This window comes from Ambystoma mexicanum, chromosome 2p, assembly GCF_040938575.1.
Source record: "Ambystoma mexicanum isolate Mex_15411 chromosome 2p, UKY_AmexF1_1, whole genome shotgun sequence".
In the NCBI taxonomy this organism is placed as follows: domain Eukaryota; kingdom Metazoa; phylum Chordata; class Amphibia; order Caudata; family Ambystomatidae; genus Ambystoma; species Ambystoma mexicanum.
In genome coordinates this window covers 715,009,734-715,029,995 of record NC_090923.1, presented here as the reverse complement: position 1 = coordinate 715,029,995, position 20,262 = coordinate 715,009,734, and the positions used below count along the sequence as shown (strand labels likewise).

The window sequence follows — 20,262 nt, the reverse complement described above, 5'->3', positions numbered from 1 at the left end:
GGATGGTTCTTAAGAGGCAAACGAATTTTAGTAGTTCAGGCAACAGCAGCTGTCTTTTTACAAGTAAAGAAATCGGGCCAAATCGCAAATCGCGGCAAAATTCGCGAGTGCGTTTTTCGCGATTGCGGCAAAAGTGTATGGAATAGGAATGCTTTTCTAGGTTCGTTGAAAAGCCAAGATTCCCAGCTTTCAGAGGAAAGTTACTGCAAGTCTCTAAGACAAACGGTCATGGAGATATGAGCGATATGGTAAAGGTCTTTTTTCAGATTTGAAATTTTAAAAGTTCAAAGTGACAAGTGACAGCTAGCAGCTAGAAAATGACAGGTGACAGCTTTGAGGCAGTTCTACTTAGATTAAAATAGATTGAATTATATTATTTTAACTAAGAGATTGGTTCTGCACAGTTCTGCTAGGTACTCACAATATATTTTTGAATTAGGCCTCGCCACGGATCTGGTCAGGTTTTAGACTGGACTCTGGTCTGGTCTCGGCACTTCACAGTGATCTGGGTCAGCTCTCTGGTTCTGCTAACAGCGGTCTGGGTCAGCTCTGCTCTGCTGGTCTAGCCTCTCTGGATTCTGGAGATTGATGGATTTGAAGTCTGGATCTCTGGATGTTGTATGGTCCGGCAGCATGCTCCGCAGCAAATGGAATTGAATGTCCCTATCTGTCCTGACTGTCTGCTTTTATGTGTTTTGAAAGTGGGTGTGTGAGCAGCATCACTAGCCAGCCCCTCTCCACTTGTCATTGGCCACTTCCTCCTCTTCCCCTTGATTGGGGGAATGAAATGAAGTGTCATCATGATGAGGTCTGTTTATGATACAGAGAACCCACCCCTGTCAAATTACACACAATCTATATTTTGACCCAAAAGACATATTTGCACAGGTACACATTTGTTTAAAATTACATGCACCCATCACATATCACAGGAGGTATACCCTGTCCAAATCTGCTCTTCCTGGGAGCTTGCATTGAGAAATGGCAACATATTTCACTTTTTGGTCAAGTTACCAATATCAGATTCTTACTCAAATTTACCCAAATGTGTGCAAGGCATGCAGGCATTGATTGATGAAGTATCAGACTTTTCACATGCAGACATTTTAAGTAATACCCTCTTAACTGCTAGTTTGCCCCCAGAACATCACACAAATTGGAGTTTGGGCTTGAATTGAAGGTACATTTTTTAAATTAAGGCTCTCAAAGTTATACATTTCTGTCATTTGATTACAAAGAGTTATCAGTGTTTCTGTAAAATATATATTTTGCTTTCAATTCAGTTCTCAGAGTGTTGGAGTCCGCCTCCAAGACTTGGGTGGGTCAGTCACATGTGTCTTCTGGCAGGCAGGCCTTTGTTGACAGGAAACAGTCAAAATCAAAATATCCTATTCAATTGCAAGAGCCTATTGTGTGGTCTCCAGGAGGCTCCCAGCCAGTCTGCCTTCTATCAATCAAGAGGTCATGTGAGATTCTAACTCCTGGTTTGAATCTCTGGAGGTGAGAGGGTTTCCCAGGCTTCAGGCCTCTGGGAACAGCATGTGGCTAATTTTTAATTAAAATGCAGCCTTTGAAGTCAGCTGAGTCAAATCCCTTTGTCAGCAACTGCACTCAGTTCTCCTGTCAGAGTTTAGACCGCTAGCGCCGCCTTGAGGATTTTGTTGGTAATGCATGCAATTTTGGGATCTTTCTTGGATTAATGCATTCTAAACAGGAATGGTTCTTACATGGCAGTAAATCCTTGCTTAACATTGTTTTGATGGGGCTCCTTACAGTAAGATGGTTATGTGGAACCCCACAAAAGGGTTGAATCTTTAAAGTGGTCCAATGAGTCACGATTTCAGCAACTTTTTGACATCAGTAACAGTGGATTTTGTTAACAAAGATCTTTCTTTTGTAACGCTCACCTGATTCCCGTAGAGGCGCCGGTCTTGACTGGGCGTATACCGTATCTTCAAAGGTGATGTGTAACACACGGCTGGCTCTTTGGGCTGGACCTCTGTGCACTGTATGTCTGATGTCTGCAGATAGAAAATATGGGATTAAGGAACTGGGTTATTGAATGTCTCTCTCTTCTTCCCTTTCTCTTCTCCTGTAGAACCCCAAAGGTTAACGCTCTCACCTTAGGTAAGTGAACGCTCTGCTCTCCATCTGCCTCGGGGCAGGGTGCTGTAACCAGTTTCTTCACTGGATAAGGGGAGCAGGCCTCTTGACTTCAGAGGACTGCTGTCCGTCGTTTACTGCACGAACGGTAAGTTTCGAGTAATTCTGATGTCTTTAAAGTCTTTAGTAATGATGTCTCTTGTTTTGCAGGGTTCCGGCGATGGCGGATGACGGGCTGAAGTGAGTTGAAGATGGAGCCCGTGTGATGAATAGAAGCGCCTGGAAGCACGTAAGTAAGCGCTTGTTGCCTGCTTCACGATGCGCTCTAACTGTCTTTTTATTTTGCAGGTACAAGTTCGGAGCGGCTGCAGGGTGCCGGAATACCCACTGGGTTAGATGTGGAAAGGAGTAATGGCACGTGAGTATTAAAGTTCCCCAATGTCTTTAAACGCACCTTGTTTTGTCTTTCAGATGCGGGATGCAGCGCCGAAGGCCTCCGGAGCGTGCGAAGAGTTGGTAAGCTTTTGTCTTTCAGATGCCGGAATGCAGTGTGAAGACCTCCGGAGCGCACGAAGAGTAGGTAAGCCTTTGTCTTTCAGATGCCGGAATGCAGCGCGAGGCGTTGGTGACAGCCGATGGACCAGGTAAGTGAAGAGCTGTCACTGAAGACCGTAATGCTAACCTGTTCTTTCTTGTCTTTATAGGTGTTGCTGAAGACTGGATTCAGGATGGTAAGCCTTTTTCCTTAGGCCCAGGATCAGATGCAGAAGACACGATGAGCGTTCTGCTGCAGAGGATGCAGAATAACGCAAAGCAAGATTCATCCATCGGGTGTGGTTTAAATAGCCTCCTGTAGTGCTTAGGTGTCTCCTTCCACAGCCACGCCTAGGTAAGAAAAGAGTTCCTGCTTTCCAGAAGAGTTCCAGTGTTCTGAATCTAGGGAGTGGCTCCTGCCCCACCCAACAGGAAAAGTAGTTCCAAACAGAAGAGGATCAGAGGCTCAACTGGCAGGCAAGTAAGCAGCATGGTCTGCTGCAGGTAAGTCCACCCAAGCATTATGAGCCCGGCGCTTCCAGCGCTGGGACTGGGCATATTTATGAGCCTGGTGCCACTGGCGCCAGGACTGGGTCCAAAAGGTCCCAATTGGGACTGGTTGGCACTCAGAACCTGGGTTATGGATCTGCTTCCAAGGGAGTTGGGAAAACCCTGACCTTTTGGAAGCAGAGATCATGACAGTACCCCCCCTCAAGGCCCCTCCCAAACCGGGCTTCTCCGGAGGTTTTGGCTTGTCAGGAAATGTTCGGTGAAATCTTTTGATTAGGCGAGGAGCGTGGACATATTCAGCAGGTTCCCAGGATCTCTCTTGGGGGCCGTAGCCTTTCCAGTCAATTAGGTAAAATAGTTTAGATTTGGAGATCTTGGAGTCCAGAATGCTTTTGACTTCAAACTCGAGTTCTCCATCAACTAGGATAGGTTTTGGAGATTTAGTTAGTCGGGTTTGAGGTTGCACGGGTTTTAATAGAGAGATGTGGAAGACCGGATGTATCTTCATGTGCGGGGGCAAGTCCAACTTGACCGCTACTGGGTTTACTATGGTAGTGATGGAATAGGGACCAAGGTATCTTGGGTTGAATGTGCGTGGCCCTTTTAGAGGTAGATATTTGGTGGATAACCAGACTTGATCCCCTACTTGATATTGAGGGGCTTCCTTCCGATGTTGATCTGCTCCTTTCTTGTATTGTTCTTTAGCCCTTTGAAGGTGAGAAACAGCTTCCTTAAAGGCTTGGGTGATTGTAGAATGCAGGTAGTCTACTGCTGGTGTTTCAAGATCTTGGAGGGGATCCAACTCCGAGGTTCGAGGGTGACTGCCGTACAAAAGAAAAAACGGGGTTTTCCCAGTTCCCGAATGGACAGAGTTATTGTAGGCATATTCGGATATCCAAAGGATGTCTTTCCAAGTTTTTTCAGTTTGTTGCAGCATGCAGCGTAAATACTGTTCCAGAGTTTGATTGGTCCTCTCGGTTTGTCCGTCGGTCTGAGGGTGGTGACTGGTCGATAGTCTCACATCAATTTGAGCCGACCGACAGCAACTTCGCCAAAAATGAGAAATAAATTGACTACCTCGATCCGAAATTAGAACCGAAGGAAAACCGTGCAGTCGGACGATGTTTTCGAGAAATTCTCGGGCCAGAGTTGCTGCTGTTGGCAAGCCTTTGAACGGAATGAAATGCGCCATCTTGGAGAATAAGTCCACGATTACTAGAATCGTATTGTATCCGGAGCATGGAGGTAGATCGGTGATGAAGTCCATAGAAAGCGTATGCCAAGGGCGAGGTGGGATGTCAATAGGGCGTAAGAGGCCTGCTGGTCTTTCCTTTTGACTCTTGTTTTGGGCGCATACTCCACAGGACATTATAAAGTCTCTGATATCTTTTTTCCAAGACGGCCACCAGAAGTAGCGCTTGATCTTTTCTGAGGTCTTGGCCATACCGGGATGTCCTTCCATTAAAGAATCGTGATAACAAGAGATTACTTTTTTCTGTAAATCTGTGCTGGGTAGGTATAATCGTTCTTGGAAATACAATAAGTTGTCCTTTACTGCAAAGTCCTTTCCCTGCAGATGCCAATTCTGTATGTCTGCTGGAGTTACAAGTTGCCTGGCTTTATCCTTAACTTCCTCTATGGATTCTGTGGCGATTACACCCAGAATTCTTTGTTCGGGAATGATTAGTACAGGTTTAGGGTTGATCAAGTGTTCTTCCACTCCCATCCGAGAAAGGGCATCAGCTTTACCGTTCTTTGTACCAGGTCGATAGGTAATTATAAAGTCAAACTCGGCAAAGAATAATGCCCAACGGAGTTGTCTAGAGGATTGGGCTTTTGCGGTTTTCAAATATTGCAGGTTTCGGTGATCCGTAATCACAGTAACGGTGTGTCGGGCCCCCAGCAGATAATGCCGCCAAGCCTTAAAGGCAGACTTGATAGCCAGAAGTTCCTTGTCAGTAATCGTGTAATTGATTTCAGGAGGCGAGAATTTGCGGGACCAAAATGCCACGGGATGCAACTGATTGGTTACCGGGTCCTTTTGTGATAGAACTGCCCCCATGGCAAGGCTTGAAGCATCAGTTTCCACGATGTAGGGGAGTTCGGGGCGAGGGTGTTTTAAGATTGGTGCAGAGATAAATTTAGTCTTCAAATCCTGGAAAGCTTGTTCCGCCTCGGTAGACCATTCAAAACGTTTGTTTTTCTTTAACAAGGCAGTGATGGGCTGGACAATTCGAGAGAATTCGGGGATAAACCTGCGGTAAAAGTTAGCGAAGCCTAACATGCTTTGCACACCTTTTACGGAGGATGGTGATGGCCATTTGAGAACTGCATCGACCTTCTTTGAATCCATACGCACTCCGCCAGGTGATAATATGAATCCCAAGAATTCAACTTCAGTCACGTTGAAAACACATTTTTCCAACTTAGCGAAAAGTTTGTGTTGACGCAATCTTTCGAGGACCATTTTCACGTGTTTCCGATGTTCAGATTCCGATGAAGAATAAACGAGGATGTCGTCAATGTAAACAACAACACACACATCTATGAGCTCTCTGAGGACATCGTTCATAAAATATTGAAAGGCGGCCGGGGCATTGCAAAGTCCGAAGGGCATGACCTGATATTCAAATAGCCCATACTTGGTGCGGAAGGCCGTCTTCCATTCATCGCCCTCTTTTACTCGTACCAAGTGGTAAGCTCCTCTAAGATCCAGCTTTGTATATATGCATGCTTTTCTGACTTGGTCCAGGAGTTCAGGGATCAAAGGTAACGGATATCTATTCTTAACGGTGATCTGGTTCAGGGAGCGATAATCTATACAAGTTCTAAGGTCTCCTTCCTTTTTTGGAACGAAGAACAAAGCTGAAGAAGCAGGGGACTTGGAAGGACGAATAAACCCATTTGCCAGGTATTGATCCAGGTATTGTCGAAGGTGAAGGTTCTCAGGCTCGGTGAGGGCATACATTCTACTACAAGGAGGAGTAGATCCAGGTATCAGGTCTATCTGGCAGTCATAAGACCTATGAGGAGGTAGAGAGTTAGCCTGATCCTTCCGGAAAACATCTTGGTATTCTAGGTATTCGGGAGGTAACTGGGGAGTCTCTGAAGAAATTGCTGCCAGTGCAACACCAGGTGGAGGGTGACAAGTAGAGACACATTCTGGAAACTGGACCGTTCTTGCTCGCCAATCGATCAGAGGATTGTGTTTCTCTAACCAAGGTATTCCTAGAATAATCTGAAACTGAGGGGCCTTGATCACATCGAACACGATCTTCTCATGGTGTCCATCTTGACTTACTAGCGTCACCTCTTGAGTGGTATGCGTTACTGGCCCGGAGGCTATCTCCGTACCATCCACCGTAGTAATGACGTCCTTTACAGCCTTGGGACAAAGAGTTAGATTCATCCTCAAAACCATTTCATGATCCACATAATTGCCGATGGCACCGCTGTCGACGTAAGCTTCAATTGCATGTAATTGATCCGGATTATCAGGGCTAATGAGGACCATAGGTATCACGAAATGCGAGGTCACGGAACTGGTTTTCACGCTCGGCAAGAGGACCTCTATTCTTGTCGGGCGAGGTCGTTTCCCTGCTCAGAGTTTGTAACTTTGGTAACTGCAGCTCCTACTGCCTTCTTGGCAGGTTTCACCGGACAGTCTCGAAGAAAGTGCCCTGAGTTTCCGCAATAGAGGCATAATTGCAACTGTTTTCTCCTTTCCCGCTCCTTTTGTGTTAGAGGACCTTTCAGACCCCCTATTTGCATGGGTTCCCCGGAGTCTACTCCTTTGGAAGGAGTTGGCGGTTTGGAAAATACTCGAGCATCAAACTTGGAACGATCGGCCTTCCTGTTCTGCAGTCTGTGATCTATTTGAACGACTAAGTCTATATAGTCCGAACAATCTTGTGGGGGATTCACTACTTGGGCTAACACATCTTTGAGCTCTCCACGTAGACCTCTATAAAACAGCGTAATCCTTTTGTCCTCAGGCCATTGAGTTTCCACTATCAGTCTGTTGAAAGACGCAATATAAGCCAAAAGGTCTTCATTACCTTGTCGCAACGAAAGAAGCTCATTGTCCAAGGCCTGCCCCTGTGAATGTCTTGCGAACAGTTTTTCCATACTGAGCTGAAAAGCTTGAAAATCATGGAGGACCGGATCATCTTGATTTACTAGAGGGATCGACCAGTCTGCCGCATTGCCACTAAGGTACGAAAGCACGAAAGCTACTTTAGCTTGATCAGTTGGAAAGGCTGCTGGCCGGCATAAGAAATGCAACCGGCACTGATTGATAAATACTGCAAACCTCTTTGGGTCACCAGAAAATCGTTCGGGCGGAGCCAGAGGTACATTCCCAGGTAGATTGATCTGCACTGGATTCATAGAGGATGTAGAAGGAAGATTTCCCCCAGATGCGGGTAACAGGGTCTGTCCGGCTTGTGACTGTAGCAATTGTCTAGCGAGATCATCTGTTCGCTCCTTGGAAATAATCAGTTCCCTTCTTAGAGCGTTCGTTTCCTGACGGGCTGCATGCACTTCTGCCCTTAGTTCCCCAAGTAACTGGGCTAGCTGGTCGGTATCCGAGGTTTCCATAGCGCCTGGACGGGAGTTTTGTGGTAGGCTTTGCGTTCTGTAACGCTCACCTGATTCCCGTAGAGGCGCCGGTCTTGACTGGGCGTATACCGTATCTTCAAAGGTGATGTGTAACACACGGCTGGCTCTTTGGGCTGGACCTCTGTGCACTGTATGTCTGATGTCTGCAGATAGAAAATATGGGATTAAGGAACTGGGTTATTGAATGTCTCTCTCTTCTTCCCTTTCTCTTCTCCTGTAGAACCCCAAAGGTTAACGCTCTCACCTTAGGTAAGTGAACGTTCTGCTCTCCATCTGCCTCGGGGCAGGGTGCTGTAACCAGTTTCTTCACTGGATAAGGGGAGCAGGCCTCTTGACTTCAGAGGACTGCTGTCCGTCGTTTACTGCACGAACGGTAAGTTTCGAGTAATTCTAATGTCTTTAAAGTCTTTAGTAATGATGTTTCTTGTTTTGCAGGGTTCCGGCGATGGCGGATGACGGGCTGAAGTGAGTTGAAGATGGAGCCCGTGTGATGAATAGAAGCGCCTGGAAGCACGTAAGTAAGCGCTTGTTGCCTGCTTCACGATGCGCTCTAACTGTCTTTTTATTTTGCAGGTACAAGTTCGGAGCGGCTGCAGGGTGCCGGAATACCCACTGGGTTAGATGTGGAAAGGAGTAATGGCACGTGAGTATTAAAGTTCCCCAATGTCTTTAAACGCACCTTGTTTTGTCTTTCAGATGCGGGATGCAGCGCCGAAGGCCTCCGGAGCGTGCGAAGAGTTGGTAAGCTTTTGTCTTTCAGATGCCGGAATGCAGTGTGAAGACCTCAGGAGCGCACGAAGAGTAGGTAAGCCTTTGTCTTTCAGATGCCGGAATGCAGCGCGAGGCGTTGGTGACAGCCGATGGACCAGGTAAGTGAAGAGCTGTCACTGAAGACCGTAATGCTAACCTGTTCTTTCTTGTCTTTATAGGTGTTGCTGAAGACTGGATTCAGGATGGTAAGCCTTTTTCCTTAGGCCCAGGATCAGATGCAGAAGACACGATGAGCGTTCTGCTGCAGAGGATGCAGAATAACGCAAAGCAAGATTCATCCATCGGGTGTGGTTTAAATAGCCTCCTGTAGTGCTTAGGTGTCTCCTTCCACAGCCACGCCTAGGTAAGAAAAGAGTTCCTGCTTTCCAGAAGAGTTCCAGTGTTCTGAATCTAGGGAGTGGCTCCTGCCCCACCCAACAGGAAAAGTAGTTCCAAACAGAAGAGGATCAGAGGCTCAACTGGCAGGCAAGTAAGCAGCATGGTCTGCTGCAGGTAAGTCCACCCATGCATTATGAGCCCGGCGCTTCCAGCGCTGGGACTGGGCATATTTATGAGCCTGGTGCCACTGGCGCCAGTACTGGGTCCAAAAGGTCCCAATTGGGACTTGTTGGCACTCGGAACCTGGGTTATGGATCTGCTTCCAAGGGAGTTGGGAAAACCCTGACCTTTTGGAAGCAGAGATCATGACATCTTTACACTAGTGGGTGGCAAGTTAGGTAACCATTTTGGGTGTGCGCACAAACTGCGTGGTTCTCCTGGATTCTGTCGCACTTGTGGGCTTTTTGGCCATCTTGGATTTTCTAAGCCCACAGCACCAAATGTTGCAGCATGATATCTCAAACGTGGGTCAGGACACCCAACAGATCCCCCCACGTGACTGCCCTTTGAATTTGAGTTGATGGGGAGTCGGGTGCACAAGGGTTTTGACCCACGCACTGGTCTGTCCGCATAATCTTCTTCCAATAGATGGCACAGTTCAGCATCTTTTCATCCATCCGGTCGGATCGATCGGTTCTCCTCGCCGGTCCTGATGGGAGTATTGGGCGGTACACTGGGCCCCTTGCGTCTCTGCTCCCGGTCTCCGGATCGTCCTCCTTGGCCCGTCTCCAGGTTTTCTTTCTCCTGGGACGACAAAGGAAGAGCGGCAATACCTATTCATGGACATTTTTCCCCCACCATTGATATAGTGGGGTGGCATATAAATTTATAGTCAAAACATATGAACATACACATTTCTTTTTGCATTCAAAAACCAAAACACCCACATTGAGAAACTCAGAATTTGATAGGCGATATGTAGGATATTTTAAGTTAGAACTGAATTAATCTGAGACAGTACCGTCTAGGATTCCAGAGGATTCCTCCAGTTGTTGCAGAGTGTGCCTGGGATGGCAACACTTCAACTGGTTTATGTGGACCCACTTGTCTTCGCCCTCTGCCAAACCGCCTTTGGGGATGCGGATCTTGTAGGCCACAGGGGAGATTTTGTCTATAATCTCAAAGGGTCCCTTCCATGTAGGCAAGAATTTTCGCTGTTTTGCCTGGTTTCTTTGGAAGTTGTATAGATAGACCCGGTCCCCCACCTGATATTCCTTCCTGGAAGTTTTCAGGTCATAGTGGGTCTTCATACTATCAGCTGATCTTTCTAGATTCCGCTGAGCATAAGCAAAAGCATGTTGAAGGTGTTTCCTTAAATTCTCCACATACTCATGAGTTGTGGAGGCATTTATCAGTGTCTGCTCTTGGGTCCTGTAGAGCAAATGCTGAGGAAGCACCATCTTGCGTCCAGTCATCAACTCAAATGGTGACATTTTGGTTGCAGATGAAGGGGTAGATCTGATGGCCATTAGGACCAGAGGTAATCGGATATCCCAACTTGGCCCAGAATCTGCCACAAACTTCTTTAATCTGCTCACAATGGTTCGGTTATATCTCTCTACTGCCCCAGAAGAAGCTGGCCGGTAAGCAATATGCAACTTCCTTTTGACCCCCAGTATCTCCCACATCTTTGTCATTACTTCACTGGTGAAGTGGCTACCCCTGTCTGACTCAATCCTTTGAGGTAGACCGAAACGGGAAAAGATGTGGTTAATCATCAGGGCAGCTGCCGTTTCTGCCTTGCAGTTTGGGGCTGGGAGACATTCCACCCACTTGGTAAACAAGCATGTCACAGTCAACATGTACTTATTCCACCTAGCAGAGCGAATCACGGGGCCTACAAAGTCGATTTGTAAATCTGACCATGGCAGTGTCATCCCCCTCTTTTGGAGAGGCGCACGGTGCGTGAGGGATGATGGCTGAAATTGTGCACACACAAGACACCCCTTCAAGTATTGGTCGAGGTCCTGCCCAATGTGTGGCCAGTATGCAACCTCTCTTAAGATTTCCAATGTTGTGTGAAACCCCCTATTACCGGCGGTGGCCGCATCATGGGCGTGACTTAACATCAGGCTTCGGAATGAGGTAGGAACCACCCACTGATCGTGGCCAGCTTTGGATTTCCTTACCAGCAAACCGTCTTGGATCCGGAACATTTTTGGACATTTCATCAACACTCTTAGGTCCTCTTTCCCAGTGTAATCGGTATCCGTCAGGGGAAAGTTCTCAGGGTCCTCAAGGTGCTGGTAAAATTGACCAATTATTGGATCCCCCTTCTGAGCGGTAATCAAATCAGCATCAGGGGTCTCCTTACTCCATTGGGCAGTTGAAAGGTCGTTGTGAGCATTTGTCTGGGACCTAGTGATAGCAGTGACCTGGATTTCCCCCAACAGGGACTCAATCTCAATTAGATCCCCTTGGATGGCCCCGGTTTTGGCCAGCTGATCGGCTAAGTCATTTCCAGTTTTGTCTGGTCCCTCTACTTTGGAATGAACCTTGATCTTTTTCCAATAGATGGTCATCTCATTCGAGGTGACCAGATCATCAATGTTTTGGATCAACTTCCCATGTTTCAAGGGTTTGTTGTTAGCACATAACATGCCTCTGGTTTTCCAATTAACCAGGTGCTCCACGAACCCGTTCTGTACATAATCCGAATCTGTGATTATGACCAGTTCGTGGAGTTGATGCTGGACAGCAGTGAGGATGGCCTGATGCACAGCCATCAATTCTGCCACCTGACTACTTCGGGGACCAATTTTGTATCCAGCGGAGGGTTCTGGAAACTCCTTCACCCATGCATTCCCTACGCCGGCCACCAGTTCTTTCTCCCCGTCGTTGTCAACATGGTAAGAGCATCCATCCACATATACAGTGGGCATTCCCTCACACTTGTCTTCTTCAAAGACTTTGTGGGGGGAATTAAGGTATGTCTCCATGTTGTCCTTTATTTTTAGACTTTCGTCCTCGAGACAGTTTTCTCTGGCACAATCATGCAAGTCAGCCAGACCTTGCGCGAGGGGACTCTTCTTGTTTTGGCCATATCTGACCTCCACAGGAAAGCCTTGCATTGACAGAATCCAGGAAGTAATTCGGGAATTACTCACATTTCCGGCCCGGATTCTGTCACTTTGGAGATATTGCAGAGGCTGGTGTGGAGTCTCCACTATGATGTGTTCCCCATGGATAAACGGGCGGTAATTCTTCAATGCCCACACCGTTGCCAGGAGTGCCCTCTCACAATCGTTGAATTTTTCCTCCACAGAGGATAAAGTTTTGCTCGCATAGGAGATTACTTTATTGACCTTGTCATGCTTTTGGTATAATACTGCTGTCAAGCACGTATTAGAGAACCCCGTCTCCAGGAAGAACTCCTTGTTTCTGACAGGGTACTCTAGGCAAGGCGCTTTTGAGAGGCTTCTTTTGAGTTGTTTTACTGCCTCGGCTTGTTCTGGACCCAATTCCCACTTGACCCCCCCTTCAGGAGATGAATCAGGGGTCTGGTGATCTCTGCGTAGCCCTCAATGAACTTTCTGCTGTAATTAGTCAGTCCAAGGAGGCTCCTTAGTTCCCGCAGAGTTGTGGGGTCTTTCAGTTTCTGAAGTGCTTCCACTTTCTTTTCCTGGGGACAGAGACCCTGAGGAGTAATCTCATGCCCCAAGAAATTAACACGGGTTCTACACCACTGTGCTTTCTGAAAGGAAAGTTTTGCTCCGGCGGCCCTCAACTGGGTCAGAACATAACGGATCTCTGCTATGTGTTCCTCCACAGATGAACTTTTGATGAGGACATCATCTACATAAGCCAGGTTACCCCTCGCACCCAGGTCGGGCATGGCCTTATGTAGGAAAATGTTGAATTCATTGCCGGAGTTGAGGTATCCGAAGGGAGTCCGGGTCCATGTGTATTGCTGGCCCCCAAAGGTAAAAGCCAGCTTGTATTGGTCCTCCCTACTGACAGGCACAGTCCAGTATCCATTGGTCAGGTCTATTGCAGTGAATACCTGTGACCCCTGGATCTGGGCCAGCCCTTGGTCAATGTAGGGCAGAGGCCATCGGGAAGTATGGACCCGTTTGTTGAGCTCCCTGAGGTCGGCGCAGAGTCTCCACTGGCCGTTTGGCTTCAATATTCCCAGCACCGGATTATTGAAGGTGCTGTGGACTGGACGGATTATTCCCCGGGACTCAAGGTTCTTAATTATTTCAGTAAGGGACTCCATTGATGCGAGAGGCAAGCGATATTGCTTCACAAACACTGGAGTCATGCCAGGGTCCGTGGGGATTGTTGTTGTGTGGATGTCAGTGCGACCACAGTCATATGAGTCTACCGCAAAGAGATCTTGGAAATCCAAGAAAACTTGTTTCAACTTTTGCTTTTGTTCCAGAGTCACACAGGCATCAGCTAGGTTGACTCTCTCTTCCACCATCTGCCTGAAGCCTGGAAAGACTTCTGGTTTGGCTATTTCAGCGGCCTCCTCCAGCTGGGTGGAGAAGTCCCTGGTCAGAGTGCTGATTTGGACTGGAGGCTTCAGGTGGGAAAGGCAGCCCTCATGGACCTGGAAAATCACCTCATCCCTCCTGAAGTCACAAGTCACATCTTCCTTACCATAAGGGCAAGAAGTGTACACCAGGAAGTTCCCCCCATGCCGGGTAAAAATCCTGTCTGGTGTCATATTGTCATCACTGTCACTGTCAAAGCAGTCCTTGGGGATTGGCCCTAACAGTTCATTACCTAAATCGATGGAAAAATGACGGTCATCAACCGCCATTCCAATAATGGTGCCTGCGGCTAGAGTAATACTCTTTAAGTCGCTGTTATCCACCTCTATTAGAATGGTGTCATGTTCTATGTTGACTAATGGAGTTGGGTTTACCCCCAACCCTTGCTGTTGGAGAGAAGCGTTTAGATGTATGTAAGCATCAGGGTTTTGCAGATATTGTCCTCTTTTAACTTTCACTTCCAGGGAGAATTGTCGGGTCCTTTCTGGGATGGTGACTTCCTCTTTGATCTGAATTTCAACTGCATAAGGTAGCAATTGAGCTGACCTAAATGCTTTTTCTGGATCATCAAAGCCCATGGGATTATCCGCTAATCGGGACCAAGCTTTGAAGTTTATTAGGTCCAAACGAATGGCAAAGCGATTGAGAATGTCACTGCCTAAGTAAAAGGCGGCAGGGACGTCTCGCACGACCCAACAATTGTGGACTATGCTCTTGTTGCCAATGGAGATTTTGAGCATACACCTGCTTGGCAGGAGATGTTTGGAATTAGGTGCTTCCAGGTCCATTTCCCATTTGTCTATCAGTTTGAATGTGGGAATGGCTGGATCTTTTGGGAGTTGGCGAAACATGGCTTCGCTGATGAAGCTCTTACCGTTGTTCACGCACACTCGAGCGAGAACAGAGTCCTTCCCATCATTTAACTGAACAGGGATGAACAACTGCTCTCCAATTTGCTGAATATCAGCCAGGCTCTGAGCTGATTTCACATCTTTCTGGACTATAGGAGTGGGAGTTTCTGATTGTGGATTAGTAAAGAATTTCAGGCTCTTTCCTTCCAGTGTGGAATACCACCTTAAACTGGAAGGAAGGTTGATTTTCAGAAATGGAGAGGACCCCCCATCACCAGTCTGTTGTCCTACTGCTATTACTGTCACGTCTGGAATTTGGTTGTTCTTGAAGTGAAATTCTACTTGGTCAGATTTTTGTTCAACCATGTGGCATGTGCCGTTTAAACTAACATGGTTGACACTCTGTTTTAATTTTATTGGTCGGCTAGTCTGGGTCCAGAGGACCTTGTTTACGCAATCTATTAGGGGTGACAACCTCCTCAGGAGGTCATTCCCCAGTAAACAAGGGGTGCCCTCTGGAGTCACTACTATGACCAGGTGTTTCACCTTGTGTCGCCCGATCTTAATGTCCAAGTCTGCAGTCCCCTCAACGGGAATTTCCTTCCCGTCAAAGTTCTGCAGTTGTCCAGGAAGAGAGGTGAGAGGAATTTGGTAATTCTCTCCCCTTCCTGCATTCAGTTCGTCAAAGGCCCTTCTGGACAGAAGGGTAGCTTGAGATCCAGTGTCCACCAGTGCCAAAATTGTACCCTGTCCCTGTACTTGTACCGGGGCATAGTATCTTCCCTCCTTCTCCTCAAGGGGGCAAAGATAATGCACATTTTTTGACAACTGGTGGGCTAACTTTCTAGTTTTGGACATCGCTAGCGAAGAGATTTGGGCAGAATTCTGTGGAGAGCCTTGGGAATCTGAAAGAAAAAATTGGCAACTGGAGATCAGAGCCATTGTGGGTTCGCCTGGCTCCGGTTCCGGGCCGCCCCCCCCCCTTTTTGGAGGCAGTCACCAGGATGGGTTTGAACCAGGGGATTTTCTTGCTGTTGGTTCTGGGATGAGATGGTGGGCGGCGGTAGCTCAGTCTCCACATCTCCCCAGTCTGGATTTGCATCCCTAGGGACCCATTTTTCTTTGGGAGGAGTTCCCCCCTCTCTGAAGGAGAAGATCCTTTTCCCAGGATCCTCTGAGGATCCCTCTCCCTCAAATTGGAAGATCTGTACCTCCTCCTCAAACTGAGTCTGTTTGGGTCTTTTGTTTCTCCTACCCCCCCTCTGCTCCTTAGGAGGCAGACTTTCAGGGGCAAGAGATTTTGTTTCCGGTTCCTGGGTTTCCAGGGGCTGTTTACAAGTTGGGAAGGAAGCTTCCTCCCTGGCTTTACACCCCCCTTCCCCTTGTGCCTCCTCCCTGGGAACCGGTGTGTTATCGGGGTGCTGCCCCCGTCATTGTTCTGGAGCACCAGGTCCAGAGTTGGGTGCGTTCTGCGCCGGCATGCCGATCTGAGGGTTCTGCTGAGCCCTCAGTATGTGACCCAGATCCCGCGCCATGTTTTGAACCTGGCGCTCTAACTGGGAAACCCGCTCAGGCTGATAAGGGGGCCCTGTTTTCTCCCCTGGGCTGATCCCGGGAAGGGTAGCTATCCCTTCTTTGGTAGTACCCCTGGTTGGGAAGATTTGGATACCCCTCCACCCTTGGCCTCCCCTCTCCCGGATTCGGTTGTCTGGGCTCAGGGAATTGGGGAAAGAAGGGTGGAGGATTTTGGGGCTGGAAGTTGGGTGGATACCTGGGGAAAAAGTTCTGCCCAGGATTTGGAGAATTTCTGCCCTCCTGTGGGAAGTTGGGAGGGAAGTTCCCTGGGTTAGGTGCTTGGCTGGATCCCCCCCCTTGGGCCGGAGGAGTCCACACATAAACCAGGATGGGTCGACTTCCCTTGTAACGGGGACTTACATAGTCAGGAGAGCGAGGGACCCCATTTGCGGGACTACCTCCTTGACTCCCTGTTTGTGACTGGCCAGAGGACCTTCTGGGCCTAGCATTATTAGGTGCAGGTAGGTTTTTAGGCCCCCCCATCTCCAACTCTAAAAAGGGGGTGACCTTTACCTCTGCCACCTTGGCAGCAGCAGGGGTGTTGTTGGCTTTGGGGTTTTTGGGCGCATTATTTTTATTTTCTATTGGCTTCTGCACCTCATAGATCCGGGTCGCCTGTTCAATGACCCAGTCTAAAGATCTTTTCTCGTGAAAATCCCTCACGAGATGGGTCATTATGTATTTGGGCAAGGCATGGAAAAACGTATTAATAAATTCTCTGCTATCCGTGCGCACCCTTCTTGTGGTCTGTGCAAAAGCACGCTTTAACTCCTGCACAAATTCTTGTGGGGCCTGATCCTCCCCACATTATAAATTGTAGGCTGCCTTGCGAGCCTCTTGGGGATTTCTGTGAACAGAAAAATGTTTTAATATGGCCGCCCTATAGGTGGACCACCTGGAATGATTTTGGTCCTCCAGCCCTGCAAAGAAACTGGAGTACTCTGGGGAGAATGTCCACTTTACATATTGGATACAGCTTTGGCTGTCCTTCAAATGAAAAGTCTCCATCATTTGCTCATAGAGCTCCAAGTGTTCCCAAACAGAGTACTTGGCGTTCTTATGATAAGGCGTGATGACACTCCTGATTGCCTTAATCTGTTTCAATGGGTCCTTAATCAAGGCCCTTTTTGTCTTATTGGCCCTTTTGGTCCGGGTAACCCTGGTCCATTCATCTTCTGACTCAGAGGCACTGCTCCCAGAGGTTCCCGTCTGTTCTTCCAGGTTTTCCCGGATTCTGCGAGCCTGGGAATGGCTGGCAGAATGTGGGGACCTGGTCTCCTGTGTCCTGTACCGCTCAGAGGAGTGTTCAGATCCCTCCTTGCTGCCAGGATTTGATGGGTACCCCCCCCACTGACCTAACTGGGCAGAGGTTTTCAGGATGCCCTTAATGGGCCTACTCTCCTGGGGTTCCCCATCAAATTGCACTGTGCTTGGGTGCCCATACCCGGATGCCCGCCCCTCCATTCCTGGGTGGTACTGGCCTATGAGCCCCATGCTTCTGGCTGGATAGTAATCTGCCATCCCTGTGGCCCTGTGCTCATGTGCGCCAGGGGACATGGGGGTGGCAGAGTCCAGGGACTGAGAGAGGTAAAGGCCTCTGGTACTAGGGCTCCTGGGGTTATGCTCAGGAGTTTCTCTTTCCCAGCGAACCTCATCTCTATCCGCCCCTGCTCCCTGTTGCAATGCAAGAGCCTGCGCCTTCAGTTCCTCAGTTAAGGCCTTACTAGACTCTATCAGTCTCTCCTGCATTGCTACCTGTTGTTGGAGCCTATCATTGTGCTGGCAGAGAGCCTCATTCTCTCTCTGCGTTTCCTGATTGGTCCTGGAGCACTGGGCCAGTCTTTGCTGCAGGAGGGTTACCTCCTGAGCTGTGTCCCTATTGGCCTGCTCCTTTCTTGCCAGAGCATCCTCCACCTTCCTGGTGTGCTCTAACAAGTTATGGTGTTCTTTTTGGAGGTCACCCAGTCCCTGGAGGGCCAGGTGATTTTCTTCCATTTTCCTTTTTAAGTGGCAGACTTCCTGGCCTAAGGTATCCCTTTCCTGACTAAGAGCCTGCATCTGTGCCGCCAGGTCGTCCCTTTGCCTTTGGAAGGCACCAGCTTTCTGGCGCTCCTGGTCAAACTCTGCCTGGGTATCCAGGTCTTTCAAAATCAGTTTATTGCTCTCTGCCTTCTCCCTATCTAGGTGGCTTTGCAGGGTGACTACCTGCTCAGCACATGCCCTATTGAAGTCTAACTGTTGCTCCAGCTTTTTCTGGCTCTGCAGTAGGGAGTCGAAACCTTCTTGGTACTCCTTCTGCAAGGCCAGAAATCTGGTATCCTGGTCAGCCTTTTCCTGTTGCAGGATGTCCATATCCCTCTTTATTTTAATGATGTGCTGTCTACTATCATTTTCTGACTCCTGGCTCCCCTGCAGCCTCTGCTCAGAAGAGACCAGATCAGATTGGGCCTTCTGTAATGCCAGCAGTTGCCTACTCGCCAGATCTTGGCCTTCAGCACATTTGTCCTGCATGGCTCCCATATGTAAATATAAATATGCCGCTACCCTGGCAATCTTGTTGTGCTCATCCCTGGCCTTAAAGGACATATATAGTTCACTCAGGGCCACATGTAAGGGACCCTGGTCTCTCCATATATCTGACCCTGTTTCCGTGATCTGGGGTGCGATTGCTTCCAACCAGACCGTCTGGTCCTGATGGGTCCACTCACCTCTCACAAATAGCTTATGTAAGAAGTGCTCTCTGGCTATTTGCATATCTACCAAGGTCGTCATTCTGGAATTTGAGTTCCTTCCTGACTTACAGAAGTTTGTATTTTATTTTTGCAAAACAGACCTTTTCCTTAGAGCGTTCCTTTGAGGAGTGCTTTACAGCGTAACACAGCGTGGTGATCCGACCGGATATGTGTATCTGGTCAGCTGGCACACTGTATTAATCTGCACAAGTGATAGATCTAACCCAAACATCCCGCTCGAGCCCCCAATTTGTAAGAGGATTCAATTCAACACTACAGCTAAGTCAATGCCTAGTCTGGGATACTGAATGGAAACCCTTATTGATATATCTTTATGTCCAGTTCATGCGTTCTGGATGACTACCCCTATATAACACCCCTCTCTTGGAATCCCCCTGACCCCACTGAGCCAAGAAGTAGTTCTGTTTTGCAAGTTTAAAGGTTTATTTGATAATTTAAACAATATATATATATCACGCTTTATAATAAATTAATAATTGAATATCACACTTAATCTGAGCAGTAATCAATAATGGATAGTCCGGCACTAGCACACTTCTTTATAATCAATGATGAGTGGTTATAGGATGGATAAGATAGCAACACTGGTAAATAGGGACAGAAGAATAATGTGGTAGAGAATGCTTTATAGGGTACAGATGGATGCAATGTTGAATGAAAAGGCAATACAGAAAATACTCAATATGATTTCAACAAAACAATGTAATCACTTTTCTCTGGCCATCCCCTCCCCCCTTTATGCAATGCAAGGAAATGGAAGGAAAGCACACAGTTCTCAGAAATGCAATCAAATGTAATTCAGTTCACCCCAGCAAGCTTAGACTACAGAAGTTTGAAACACAGACCCAAAATGCTTTTATATGTCATAGCACTATATTGGAAAATGTGCTAAAATGCTTTTAATTCCCTCTGGAGGTTCAGGGTGAGTGGTATCTAGTTAATATTAGTCCAGGCTCACTCTAGCAATGATTCAGGGATGGTTCTTAAGAGGCAAACGAATTTTAGTAGTTCAGGCAACAGCAGCTGTCTTTTTACAAGTAAAGAAATCGGGCCAAATCGCAAATCGCGGCAAAATTCGCGAGTGCGTTTTTCGCGATTGCGGCAAAAGTGTATGGAATAGGAATGCTTTTCTAGGTTCGTTGAAAAGCCAAGATTCCCAGCTTTCAGAGGAAAGTTACTGCAAGTCTCTAAGACAAACGGTCACGGAGATATGAGCGATATGGTAAAGGTCGTTTTTCAGATTTGAAATTTTAAAAGTTCAAAGTGACAAGTGACAGCTAGCAGCTAGAAAATGACAGGTGACAGCTTTGAGGCAGTTCTACTTAGATTAAAATAGATTGAATTATATTATTTTAACTAAGAGATTGGTTCTGCACAGTTCTGCTAGGTACTCACAATATATTTTTGAATTAGGCCTCGCCACGGATCTGGTCAGGTTTTAGACTGGACTCTGGTCTGGTCTCGGCACTTCACGGTGATCTGGGTCAGCTCTCTGGTTCTGCTAACAGCGGTCTGGGTCAGCTCTGCTCTGCTGGTCTAGCCTCTCTGGATTCTGGAGATTGATGGATTTGAAGTCTAGATCTCTGGATGTTGTATGGTCCGGCAGCATGCTCCGCAGCAAATGGAATTGAATGTCCCTATCTGTCCTGACTGTCTGCTTTTATGTGT

At 47.6% G+C, this 20,262-nt stretch overlaps 1 protein-coding gene across 5 annotated transcripts in view; it reads left to right on the top strand.

The window, feature by feature from the left end:
- Window positions 1-20,262, top strand: part of LOC138566707 (synaptosomal-associated protein 25-like) — a 940,697-nt gene that overhangs the window by 517,481 nt on the left and 402,954 nt on the right. The gene's annotated exons all lie outside the window — the stretch shown is intronic.